The 13692-nt window shown below is 43.7% G+C and overlaps 1 protein-coding gene across 7 annotated transcripts in view; it reads right to left on the reverse strand.

The window, feature by feature from the left end:
- Positions 1-13692, reverse strand: part of LOC111865139 (protein N-terminal asparagine amidohydrolase) — a 228724-nt gene that overhangs the window by 81269 nt on the left and 133763 nt on the right. For 2 of the 7 annotated variants that reach the window (XM_023852954.2, XM_023852928.2), the window contains exon 1: positions 7322-7659. The exons of the other annotated variants lie outside the window; for them this stretch is intronic. The gene's annotated coding sequence lies outside the window, so the exon portion shown is untranslated. Of the gene's footprint in view, positions 1-7321; positions 7660-13692 lie in introns of those variants that run through there. 7 annotated transcript variants of the gene reach the window in all.

The following is a 13692-nucleotide window of genomic DNA, read 5'->3' on the forward strand; positions in this document are numbered from 1 at the left end:
TGACCTCGGTGTTGATTGGTATGTTCCTGTTGTTGATTGTTATTTGCGGACAAGTGGTTCGGCGATTGGTGAAGGTGATTTGGACTGATTTCTCGTTGTTTATGCTCATGCGCCATTTGTGGAACCACTGTTGTAGGAGATTTATGTGGTTTTGTAGGTTTGCGGAGGCAGTTATCGGGTTATACGTAACTTACTTTCATGGAACGACAGTTCGTTGTTATGGTAACATCACATTGGTACAGACAATGACAACGCGCATACAGACTACAGGGGGTCAGACGATAAGACATATTTCTCCAAACATCCATCTAACCTAAGAATAGTGAGGAAATGTCAGTGCATATTTTCAAGCACCCGCGACCATAATACGACAAAAGTCCTTCGACATAAAAATGCAGTGGACACAAACTTCTGCTTCCTTTACCCGTTTACAAATCCCTCCAGATGACAGAGCGAGTACCGAAAATCGCACATTATTAGATATATTACAAGTTAATGGTTAGGATTATCGTTTCGGAAGTACGTGTAGTTGCGTTGAGACCCTATGCCACAAGCCGGAAGGTCGCGGGTTCTGAGGTTATTGGATTTTTCAATTGACGTAATCCTTCCAGCCGCACTATGGTCGTGGCGTCGACTCGGCCTCTAACAGAAATGAGTGCCAGGAATCTTTTTGGGGGTAAAGGGTGGCCGGGGCGTAAGACTGACAACCTCACCACAATCTGTGAGCCGACTGTCCAGAAAATGTGGGAGCCTCGTTGTCTCACAACCCTGTGGGCATACATGACCTGTTACAGGGACAGCTTTACCTTTTTCCTGCTGTTACAGAACGAGCGAACGAGATTCAGTTCAGTCCGAACAGTCGGTTTGTGATTTCTTCTGAAACGTCGATTTCATGTTTCCTTCATTAGTGACAAAGTCTATAGTTAGAACAGGTTATATCGGTTATGTTAATATTCATACAAATTTGAAGAGGTTAAACGTGACAGGGATGATCAATCAAGCAAAAGAGATATAAAGGTATTTTCATTTGCTGAAAAGCGCGACTCGGCAAGAAGAAGCCATTTGGTATATCCCCCACTTTAATGTAGTTCTCTAACGAGGCTCATGGAACTATTAAGGGTTTGCGGTGATTCATACAGCCTTTCTATTACTCCGTAACTTGCTCTCGAGCACTCTCTGGGAAAACTTGACACCAAACAAAGACTTAATGGATCCGGAGGGCTTATCTGTAACGTAAAGGATGCACAAATATGCACGTGGATATATCTAAACCTTAAACAATCATTAAATATGATAATAAATCCATTTACAATAAACAATTATTACTGACATGCTTTAAGTTCATTTAATTACTCAAAGTCAGGTCTAGAAAACCGAAAATAACGGCAGTGGGGATTCGTTGCGCTGACCACGTGACACCCTCTATCCGCTAAAGTTGGCACTAACTTCGACGACAAGCGACGGTCGCTCTGTCGGTATAGTTCGCTTGCGGACTAGAACCACGGAGTTTGTGTTTTTGTGTTCATTCGTTTTAAAGCATATGATGCGATTTACTGCCTCCGGTGAAGTATTTGCAAACGCAAGGCCGATTAGGAAGAAGCTGCACAATGCGGTAACTGTTTCTGTTGCTCTCTGTCATTACTCTCCTTAATGTCTCGAGATTCTTTGATTCACGCGTCATTTCTGTGACCTTGAAATTGTGGTGGGGAAGGCCGTATAAAGTGAACGGTGTTCCAGCATTACAGCTGCTTTGGAAGTTTCACATCAAACTGTAGTAAAAACTATTTAATTACCACCACCATGAAACTAAGTCATCTTAAAACAAACAAGAAGTTCTGGGAAGAATTAATCGCCTACTTTCCTTTCATCAAAATTCGTGTATCTGATACGATAAATAAAAATCCGTTAGTATGTACGCCTAATAAATCAATAATACAATACAATTTTAGATGTTTCAATGTTGGTATCATTGATGGGAATGATTTGTAAGTAGATCGTTAAGGTGGCATTACATACATACCAAGTCTCATGACGAGCGGTTCAGGCGTTGGCGCAAGATTAAGGGCACTACGTCAACGATTTCAGAGGCTACAGTTGGGATTACTGCCAATGAGATGGATACATGTGGCACGATATCAAGTATATATTAAGTTACATGAATATTGGCACAGGCGTAAAATGATATGAGGATGAAATGTTGGTATTACTGATGGTAAGGATTTACGAGTGAACGGAGTTCGTGGAGGTAGGCCTAGGCCCACTGGGGCTGTAGTGCCAAGGGGGGGAAAAAAAGGATTTATGAATTACGCCGTTGAGATGGGCTAAAGTGCCTGGATAAATATACACACCAAGTTTCATAAAGATTGGTTCTGCCATTCAAAAGTTAATGGGAGGATAAGCACAGACATACGACAAGGTGATCTCATAAGCCTACTTTAATTTTTTCAAAATAAGGAACGTATGGTAATAAATGAATAGGGATCATACCACAATCCGCTGCAAGCATGTCTCGTTACCACGGTTACTACAGAACACACCAAGTATGCGTTTAATTCATGCGCCGAAGAAAGCGGACACAGCGTCATGTCCAACAATTCTGTGAATTTCGCTGTGAAACTGCTGCTAAACTTAAACACGACTCCACGGGGGCGTCTGTGGGGCAGGCGCCATATTTTCGGCTGATGATACTTGCCGCCGCTCGCCAGGTTCCAGAAACCAACCTCAAACATTTCTACGAACTACAAGGTAACAAGAACGTGGTTTTCGTCGCATGGGTTGACGGTAGAACAAAAACAGGTTTGTGGCCCACCGGGACACCGCGACTAACGTCTCGCCCAACCTGCTGTAAGGTATTCTAGTCGTAATTTGCATTTTATGTTGCTTATTTAACGATGATGTCAGTAACTCAGTCAACATTGCGTCGAATCAGTGGACGATCGTGATTAATGAATTGAAAACTTTTGGAGGCAAGTGATCGAGGCCTAATTTGAGGTATTATCCCAAAATTTGACTAGTGGGGCTAACGAAACCCCCACCCCAAAAAGAAAGCCAGTCAGAACAGTCTGGATCCCGAAGAACATTCGAACAGAGCACAAGTCAAAATCGTTAATGTTTGAGCCAACTCGCTCTGTCCTACGGCAAGAAGATGAAACTTTTCTCTGTGCTTAATTAAGCACTATGCCATGAAGATATATGGGGAAGTGGACGTATAGCTCCACAATTCTTGACCTCGGTACTAGATGTAGATGAGTGGTAATCTTCACAATCCGTCTGCTTTACTCCCGCAGAAATAACCTCCAGTACCTGTTGAATAGGAGGTTCGGTGGGCCCCAGAACTGGTCTTAACACTGCTAGAGTACCGAGAAATCTTGCCTCCGGCGGGAATGGAACCCCGGCCATCTTGGTAGTAAAGTCCATCGATTTTTTTTAAATACGTCCTCTTTCTTGGACTAGAAACCTGAAGCTCTATCGCGATGGGGACCAGAAACATGCACTCCAAGCACGGGTATAACAGCCTATTCTGGTTTCTTGAAATCACTATCTCAAGGACATTTATGCAACCGCTGACGCAAACAGCGAGACACGATGAATAAATAAACAGATAATTTCGTTTAGCTCACAACACTTGTTATTCTCTACGCTGACTCAAACGCCGAAACAAGTAAAACCTGCTAAAAACCATTTTAACCATCAAGTAATAAAGCGACAATTCCGTTAATATTCAAAGGGGGCACCTGGGGGGGTGCGGGGACAAAATGATACGCCTATACAATTCATACACACCGATAATACTGCATCAATCAACGAAATTTGGTAACATAAAAGAAAAATTATCTAGTTCTTTGTTATCGCGGGAACGTCTTTACCGAGTTGTTACCTAGCAACGATAAGGGGATACACACAGACACACACGCAGCCAACAGAATGTAAGAAAAACGACCCCCATGGTGGAAGAACCACCGCAAGTTTTAATTATGATACATAAGATGTATAATCTTAACAAGTTTTAGTGTGTGTAAATTTATTATAGTTGACAAATACGCACTTTTTAAATACTTTTATAAAGGCAAGCAATGAAATAGATTAGCGTAATTAGGGCACCTGATGATGGCACTATGTTGCCGAAACATGTCGTGAAGTAACAGGTGAAACTGAGTGCACTATAAGACGGCAACTGTATACATATCATGGAAGAAGGGGAAATTTATTGTATGGTATTGTTGACGTGTTGTTTTGCACCTCACCATTGTTACCAACAACCGGCACACTCTGATCACAAAAACGCAATACGAAGGTACGTCATTTGGACAGCAACTCCAAATAATGACGAAATCTGTGGAAGGTAGGAGCTGAGGTCCTCACGCCGGTGGTTATGGAGAGAGATAACGCAGAGTAGGGAATGTCGCGTATTCAGGGTCGAGGTCAAGCCTATATGCTATCCAACTCATGTATTACAGCCTTTCTTGAGAAGCTAACCGTTGCTCAGTTTATCGGTCTGGCTATCCGAAAGTTCTGTCTTCTGTAACATGACTCCCGGTAGTCGAAGTTCGCCAACGTTTCGGAGGAATGTAATGGCTCCATCTTCAGTGTGGAAGGTTAAGACAGAGCAACAGCAAGGAGCAAGTAAAGACTCTACGTTATTTCTACTCTGAAGGACAGAGGGATTATCTTTTCCCGAAACGTAAGTAAAGTACCAGACTGCATGGTATCACATGCAAGAAGAGAGTACTCATGAAACGTGAATCATTGTTATGTTTACAGTAATAAATCAAATGGACCCCTTGTTGAGCAAATGAAATCAAGCCCACCTCAATCCTATTCTTTAAATTCCACTTTAATAATATCCTCCCATTTAGGACTAACTCGCCCAACCGATCTCTTCAAATTGTCTAATTAATACTGTATGCATGCCTCATCTTCCCCATTCTTGCTACATGTCCTCATGATCACCCTAACTATACTTCATGACGAGTACAAATTACGAAACTTCTCAATATATAATTTTCTCAACTCTCATATTCCCTCAGCACAAGTTTCAAACAGCCGTAATTTATGTTGCACCTTCGGGGCGGACGCTGAGGTTCACACCCATGCAAAACAGAAGGTAGTACAGTTATAAATTACTTCTGAACATTCTAAACCTCAGCTCTCTGCAGATGAGACGGAGGTTCCCGGAACTTAATCTGTTGCTAACTTTCTTGTTAATGCTATTATTCGCTACTGTCGATTCCTGACTTGAGGCCAACGCTACTGAAAGCAAAGCCCGATCATAGCAACGTAAACTGAGAAGATTTACTCTTAAAAATGTAGAGCTATCCTTGTAACAAGCCGTGGAGGCCCATATGGTTGTGATCGACTTTTTAGCGTCAAAACTGCCAGTGATATACCCCCCCCCCATCTTCGTACCTCGGTTTAAGCAAAAATATTGGTAAAAATAACACGACACATGATGTTTGTTGTAAAAGCAACATACATTGAAAGTACAGCTACTTTAACACGCATTTTCCCTTCAAAATCTGAACATAACCACATTATATTACAAGTGCATTTACATGCTTTTCGCGTATAATTTCCTTATAGGCCTATGAGATCGACCCAAAATCGTCCCGCGATCGACGCGTTGGACATGCCTGTTCTAGCCAATCGGCTCACAGATGGGGGTGAGGCTGTCAGCCTTACGCGCCGGCCGCTCTTTAACCCCAGGATGATTCCTGGTACTCATTTCTGTTAAGAGGCTGAGTCGACCCCAGGGCCATAGTGCGGCTGGAAGGATTAGGTCAACTGAAAAATCCAATGATCTCATCAGGAATCAAACCTACGCCTTTCCGGCTTGTAGCAAGATGCCTCAACTTACAACGCTACCGCGAGCCCTGTCATTTCTTTTCACTAAATTCTATTACATCGTTCGCAAATATTTTTTACTGCTTGTCTTCCAGCCATTCACTTTCCACTTCAATTCGTCTTTATTGAGCTGCCTAAATTCCCCATATGTAATCTTAAATGTATGCCTGAATGCGTTGATGTTTAGAAAACATTCCGACTAACTTAATTCAAGCAGCTGAGTCCTCCTAGAGAAGCCAGCAGTTGCTCAGCCACTCAAGACTCACTGTATCAAGTGGGTTCCTTCTTGGGGAAATCGTAGGTGTTCAGACTCAAGAAGTTTATGGCATTTTGCGGAACACGAATGTTTCTTAGCGTGTTCTTCACAGTAATGTATGCAATGCCACGAACGAGCGAGAAGTGTTTTGTTTCAAGGTACTGTGTCTATTTGTGGGTACTAATTTTATTTTGATGTGGATATGTGAAGTGTAGTTATAATATAAAGATCACTAGGAAGACAAAGACGTAGGTGGGTGGATAATATTAAATGGATTTTAGAGAGACAGGATGGGGTGGTATGGGCTGGACTGATCTGGCTCAGGATAGTGACCAGCTGAGGGCTCTTGTAAACACGGTAATGAACCTTCGGGTTCCACATAATGTTAGGAAGTTCTTTAGTACCTGCAGAATTGGCAGCTCCTCAAGGTGGGTTGGGTTCCATGGAGTTAGTATACTATAAAAGTGAGACGGTTTGCGATTGAATGTTTACGAGTGTTATTCGTGGGAGTTGGAGTTAAACGTCGGCCATGATGCATCACTCGATAACACGCAGGGGAAGTTAAAGTTTATATAACAAATGATGGGGTTTCCTGCTGAATTCTCAACGAGTGTTACAGTGGCAACACTTCAGAACCCAAAATACTGTTCCTACCAGTTCCTAAGCAAAAGAAGGCCGGAAAAAACTGCACACCGACAAGCTTCATAATTGGAATTCTTGGCCAGAGAGCAGGATGAGATGTATGGAGCATGTAGCACGTATGGCGGCGTAGAAATGCGTTCAGTGTTTTGGGAACAAACCCCGAAAACAAAAAACGGCATTAAAATAACTCGGGCATAGTTGCGGCGATATTAAGGAAGCATTATGTGAAGGTGGCCTGGATTAATCTGGCTCAGGACAGGGACCTATGGCGGGCTGTTATGAACACGATAATGAACATTCAGGTTTTATAAACGGCGAGGAAGGGGTTCACAGGCTGAGCGACTACAAACTTCTCGAGGACTCTGTTCCATGGCGTTTACATGGAATGTGGCGGGCTGTTGTGAACACGGTAATGAGCATTTGGGTTCCATGAGAGGAAGAGGATCATGGAGTCAGCCACGATTATAAATAAACTTCGAAAAGAATAGTCTGCTTGAGAAATCGAACCGCGGACGTCGTCGGTTACAACGGCGACTCGTCAACTGCTACAAACACTCTGTTATTTACTGTGATTAACATTACCTCTGGTTTCTGAAGCTCTTCTGTGACCAGGTCAGCAAAAAACTGGCCCACAACAAACAAAGAAGTTTTAAATCACTGAAAAACAATACCAACTTTACAAAACAATAATTTGTTCACTTCACTTAGTACACAAACACCGAAAAGCCAATATCGTGGCAGACACTACACAACAATAATGTTTCACGTAAGGGCCTAGCAACGTTCCCCAACATTAATTTACATCTACAGAAGGCTGTTATAGAAATGTTCTCGGTAGACAGCCAGCTTTCTCGTGACTTAACTGAGAGAGAGGAAAGAAACTTCAGCCACCGGCTGCGGTCGGTAGACAGACATGTGTCATGTTTAAGCTACCAACACGTCAAAAATGCTTAGTCCCGTGATAATACTTATCTCGTGCTGATAAAAATGAAACTTTTCTTCAAAGTGGCCTCTTGGAGATAACCCGTTAATCAACAAAAATATAATGAGCAAAATGAGTGATGACTAACTCCTCTTCTGGACGTCATTACTCCAGCAGTGCCAAGAAATATTTACGTCTTAATAAAGTCTTCAGAATTCCAAATTACTGTGCGGATGCGAGAACATTTTCGGGTTGGAAACAAAAAGAATAACTCAATTTCTTTAGACCTCCACAATGAGAGTATATACAAAAATATCCAGTATGCCGCTTTACCGCCGGTATCAAGTTCATAGGAGGCTGGGTGGGCCAGAGTTGGTCTGGACGTTCTGGAGGACAAGCATTTTTCCATGCCGGGAATAGAACCCGGGACGTCCAACCCGCAACTATACCGACCGAGCTACTCCGGCTATCTCAACTGTGCAGCCCACGGCAACTTTCCTCACAGACGTCTTGCGTGATCTTTCTCAGGCAAAGGCCTGATCAGTACATCATATTGAACTGCTCCGTCAACGCACTTCCCTAATTATGTCATTCGACGCCATATAGTCTCAGCTGATAGGTTATCGGGGTCTTCCACAGTCCCTCCAGGCAAATCCCGGGACAGGACCTCAATTATGTTACGATCGCTTCCTTCCAAATCCATTATTCATCAGTCATTCTAACATGCGACGCTATGGACAAGACTGTAGCAAAGACTCTACGCTGAATCGCTGCTCAGTGGTTAGCAGGGCCCTGTTTTGATGAACAGATTCCAAGTATTGGTTAGCTGGCGTCAAGGAACCCGTAGAAGCGCCCCGTTATCTCCATGGACCTTGCGCACATTTACAGTCTACTTCGAGTCGCACTGACATAAATGATCTTATACAATGTGACAGTCTACATTTTATTTTTCTTTCTATATTTCATTTTCGCCATTTAATAACCTCCTCCTTATCGCAGATACATTATACAGAGTGAAACGAAATTAGTGCACGACTTCTCCATAGTATGTTAAAAAAATTAGTCTAAAATTTTGAACAACGTACGTCCTGTAACGTTTTCGAATTACACATTACAGTCAAACGGCGCAAGGTACCCAGTGATAGGATGGGGACCTCGTCAGCGTAGGTCCATTTGCAGACAGCGTGCCGCAAGGCAGTTCCCAACAAGCATGCTTTAACACTTCAACATGGACAGTTGAAGTCCTGACAAGATCTTCGTCAGTCCTGGGCGGGACTGCATAAACATGCTCCTTCACGTGTCCCCCACAGGAGAAAGTCCATCAGAGTGAGATCCGGGGACCGGGGAGGCCATGCACTCGGCGCTCTATGTCCGGTACACCTTCCTGGATATGTTTCATTCATATAACAGCGCGCTGGACACAGCTGAAGACCCATCTCCAAGCAGCCCGGGGTAACTGCCTACGGAATATGACGATATATTTGGGCATTCAGTGTCAGGTAGCAGATGGAGGACCATAAACATGGCGCCGACAATTCCAGTCCAAGAGCTGACGCTGAAGGGAACTGATACCCATGTCCACGGATAGCATTAGGATTATCTCGTACCCAGAAGTCACTGTTGCGGACGTTGAATACGTCATCACGCGTGAAACATGCTTCGGCCTTACATAGGATACCAGTAAAAAGAGCTCATCCCTAATGTGTTGATGTAGCAATTCTCAAACAAGCATAAGAAGGGGGCTATCGTCTGGAAAGAGATGTAAGATTCAAGATTGCTGGTAATTCCTGTGCAAAATCGCCTGAGATTCTCCACCGTTCTGATTCCACAGTTTTTAGTTATGGCATCTGCAATGGCTGTTGTCCACACAATCAGTGGGAGACCTGCATTCACACGTTTCGAAGACTTCCTGACCCATGGGGACGATGCTCAAATCATCGAAACATATTAGTAACAGGCTGTCGAGGCTCACAGGGCTGTGAGACGATCGGCTAACAGATGGCGGTGAGACTGTTAAGCCTTACGTTCAGTACGCCCTTTTACGCCCAGAAAGATTCCTGTACTTATTTCTGACAGGGGCTGAGTCGACCCAGGGGTCACAGTACGGCTGCAAGAATTGGGTCAAATGAAAATCAAATGAACTCATCGGCAATCGAACCCGTGACTTTCCGGCTTGTTGCATAGTGCCTGAACCAACTACGCTACCGCGTGCTCCGCGTCGAAACACATTAGCGTCTGGATAACGCAGCCCTATTCCCGTGCAGCAGGACTGTTTGCGGTGAAAGGTAAAGTCGTTCCCGTGGTTAACTAAGCACTACGTTGCCCTCGGCACTAGCTGGAGGTGAGTGGTCAGCTTCATGGCCCTGTCGCTTTGCTCCCGGGGAAGGAGCCCCCGGTTACCTTTGAATAGGAGGAGGTAGGTGGACCCCAGAGCCGGTCTGGACTCTGGACGACGTGAAGAGAAAATTCTTGACCACACCAGGACTCGAACCCCGACCCCTTGGCTGTCCAGTCCACAGCCAGTCGCTATACCGACTATGCTATTCCGGGAGGCACCGAAGGTTAAAGAACTCGTCGCAGTATTCTTCGCGTGTGTGTTCCATGATCATTCGATCACAACTAACACCTGCTATTCGGAGCACACTTAACGGCGCGCTGTGCTTTGCAATGTTACCCCTTTGACGGTGAAGTGTCTCTCGAAAACTAATCGTCTCACGACACATGTTATGCAACATTTTCGACTTATTTTTGTCTAACAAGGAATTATATTATGGCGAGATTCTGCGCAAATCTTGTTTCACCCTGTATATAACATCGAATACGTTCGGTGATTAACGAATTCTAAACTGTGTGAAACAAAGGGACGATGAGAGGGTACTATCCCTGGATTTGACTGGAGTGAATGAGTAAATTATGGGAGGAAACTTCGCGGCACTGACCACAAAGAAAACAATCCTGTGAAATGTGACGGAATGTAGTCTGATCAATAACGATTTTTCGGAAGAACACATTGGCTCCATCTTCAGTTAACCCCGAAACGTCGGTAAAGCCCTGACAGATACACGGCGCCTTACCCCAGAAAGCATCTCCACAGTCAATGTCTTTAGAATCTCAAGTCTCAGACTCTGACTTGAATTTTTACGTGGTCTTTTTTCACCCTGAAGCTGTAGGCTGGGCGTTCGTCCAAAAACACACCCCAGAACATTGTTCTTAATTAGTTCCCCCACTGTAGCGAGATTCGAACCGAACACTTCCGGAACAGAGGTCAGAGGCCTTGTCGCTTGCGTCAGCTTGGGCGGTGAAATACTGCGCATGCCCGACCTCGGTTCTTCTTACATGGAATTAACGTTTTATAGCCGCTATCACGTGGCCCTATGTTCGTTGCGTTACAGAAACAAGCCAATAAAATACGCTGCGAAGTCCGCAGCTAACGGAACTGTCAGTTTCCTATGTGTTGCACCTTACATATGAAAACCGGCTGGAAGCCACGAGTGAAATGTTGATTGCATACAAAAAGAAATGTGATATTCGTAAGCCGAATCCACACTACCTATAGTTATAAGTATTTTTTATTGCTAGTGGGGTGGGACTAAGTCCCTTGTACTGCGGCCACTTCTGCCCTATTGTACCAGCCCCAGATGATAGGTGAGGGTGATTGTGGAGCAATTGGCGCAACGAAACCGAAGTACTCGGAGAAAACCTGCCCCAGCGCCACTTTGTCTACCACAAATCCCACTTGACGAGACCCGGGATCGAACCCGGGCCGCCGTGGTGGGAAGCCAGCGACTAACCGCTTCAGCTATGGCGCGGCCCTAGTTATAAGTGACGTTGTACATAAAGCTAATAAAAATTTCGCGTACTACACAGCAATAAATACACATTAGGGACAGTGGAGACATCTTGTTAAACTGCCAGTCGCTCAACTGGTCAGATAATTCTCCGCCATTTGTGGAACACAGGAGTCGGGAAAGCGCGGTCCCTATAGTGGCTGGCTACGGACTGGATGGAGTTCTGAGTGCCCGTAGGGTCAAGAATTTTCTCTTCTCCACGTCGTCCAGACCGGCTCTGGGGTCCACACAACCTCCTATCCAGTGGGTACCGGGGGCTCTGTGTATGGGCGTGAAGCTGACCACTCACCTCCAGCTAGTGCCGAGATCAAGAAAATGGGGATCCATATATCCACTCCCCCATACGCATTCATGGCATAGTGTTGAATTAGTTCAGCACAGGGACAACTTCACCTATTTTTATGGAACACAATGGCTTTACTAGAGTGATCGGAAAAGCTGACCGCTTGCCTCCGTGTGTCAGCTACATATTTAATTCCCGATAAGTCTCACACCAAACTTCTCTACGATCCACTCCAAATTATTCTTCCGTCTACGACTATGTCTCCCAGCATACTTTTTCCTTCCGGTTTTCCGAATGGAAAGCATGTGTAGTTATGTAGGATTTGAGGTTCTCACAGTGGCGGTTATGAAGAGTTGTATCTTCTAGCCCAGTGTTCCGCAACCCGTGTGCCGTCACAAGGTGGAAGGTGTGACGCGAACTTTTTACCTATTGTAAGAAATTAATTGTCGAATTTTATTCGTTTTATTTTATCCCAGTTACCGTGTTTCATATGCTTGTGTTTTAGTCTCAGCCACTGCACTGATTAAATAAGATGATGCTTATTCATATTTTATTTCATGCCGTGATTTTTTATGTACAGTAATGTTGTATTCTAAGAAATTAAACGTAAATTATTTACTCACAGTTGTTGTTATATCATAGTTTTCATTACTGATTTATTTTTATTTTTCTCGTATCTACGCGGCTTCTTTGATATACTTGCCGCATGTTCTGGTTACCTGCTTTTCCGTAAAACTGCAGGGATTAAAAAGGGTTTCCCTGTCTTTTATAACGCTGTTTCGGTATTTGCCCCTGTTTGTTAGAAGTTAGAGCTTCTTCAACTTTATGACTTTCTTCCTGTAACGATGCACCCACCGATTGTTGGACTCCATTTAAAATTATAAATATTTCAAAAATAAGTCGGTATAGTGTCACTTCTTCCGTTTGAAGAGTAGAGACCCCGCGTTTTACAGTTGTTTCAGTTCTATCACAGCTGTGCTCTGAAGTAGTTCGAAAATTGTGGTTGCTAGTTAGTCTTGCTATTTTCTGTTACTATTAGACTACTTTATTTTTTCAAGATGGATAAATTCATTATACGGAGTGTTTCGTCCACGAGTGCAAGTAGTGAAAGCACTGAGCCCGAAAAAAAAAGAAACAAAAATTAGTATACCGGCAGTATAGTGATAATTACTTATCTTACGGTTTTTTTTGGTGTGGTGATAAAACGTGCCCAATCCCCGAGTGTATCGTTTGTGGTGAAAAACTCAGTAATACTGCTATGGTTCCCAGTAAATTGAAACGACATTTGTCAACAAAATATTCTTCTCTAACAAGCAGGGGTGTCAATTATTTTCGTCGCTTGTTGGAACAAAACAAAAAACAAAGAACGTTGATGACTGCGACTGTACGCGTGTCAGAAAAAGTACAGGACGTTATAAGGTAGCCGAAATTATCGTAAAGGCCAAAAAACCACACACAATAGCTGAAACGTTGTTAATGCCTGCTTGTAAACAGATGGTGAAAATAGTCCTGGGTTCAGAAGCTGTTAGTGAAATTTCAAAAATTCCTCTCTCTGCTGACACAATCAGTCGCCGAGTTATTGACATGTCCAGTGACATTGAAGCCATTATGAAGGAGAAAATCAACAGCAGATCGACGAGTCCACCGATATTAGCGGCCACGCACAACTTCTTGCTTACATTCGATACATCGATGGAGTTGTAATTGCAACAAATTCCTTTTTTTGCAAAGAACTTCCCGAGCGAGCCACCGGTGAAGAACTATTTCGTGTCACTAATGAATATGTGTTACATAATGAATTAAAATGGAAGGATTGCGTTAGTGTTTGTACAGACGGAGCCGCTTCTATGACAGGCCGTGTTAAAGGATCTGTAGCTAAAGTACGCAAAGTAAATCCTAA

This window comes from Cryptotermes secundus, unplaced genomic scaffold (genome assembly GCF_002891405.2).
Source record: "Cryptotermes secundus unplaced genomic scaffold, Csec_1.0 scaffold719, whole genome shotgun sequence".
NCBI classification, from domain to species: domain Eukaryota; kingdom Metazoa; phylum Arthropoda; class Insecta; order Blattodea; family Kalotermitidae; genus Cryptotermes; species Cryptotermes secundus.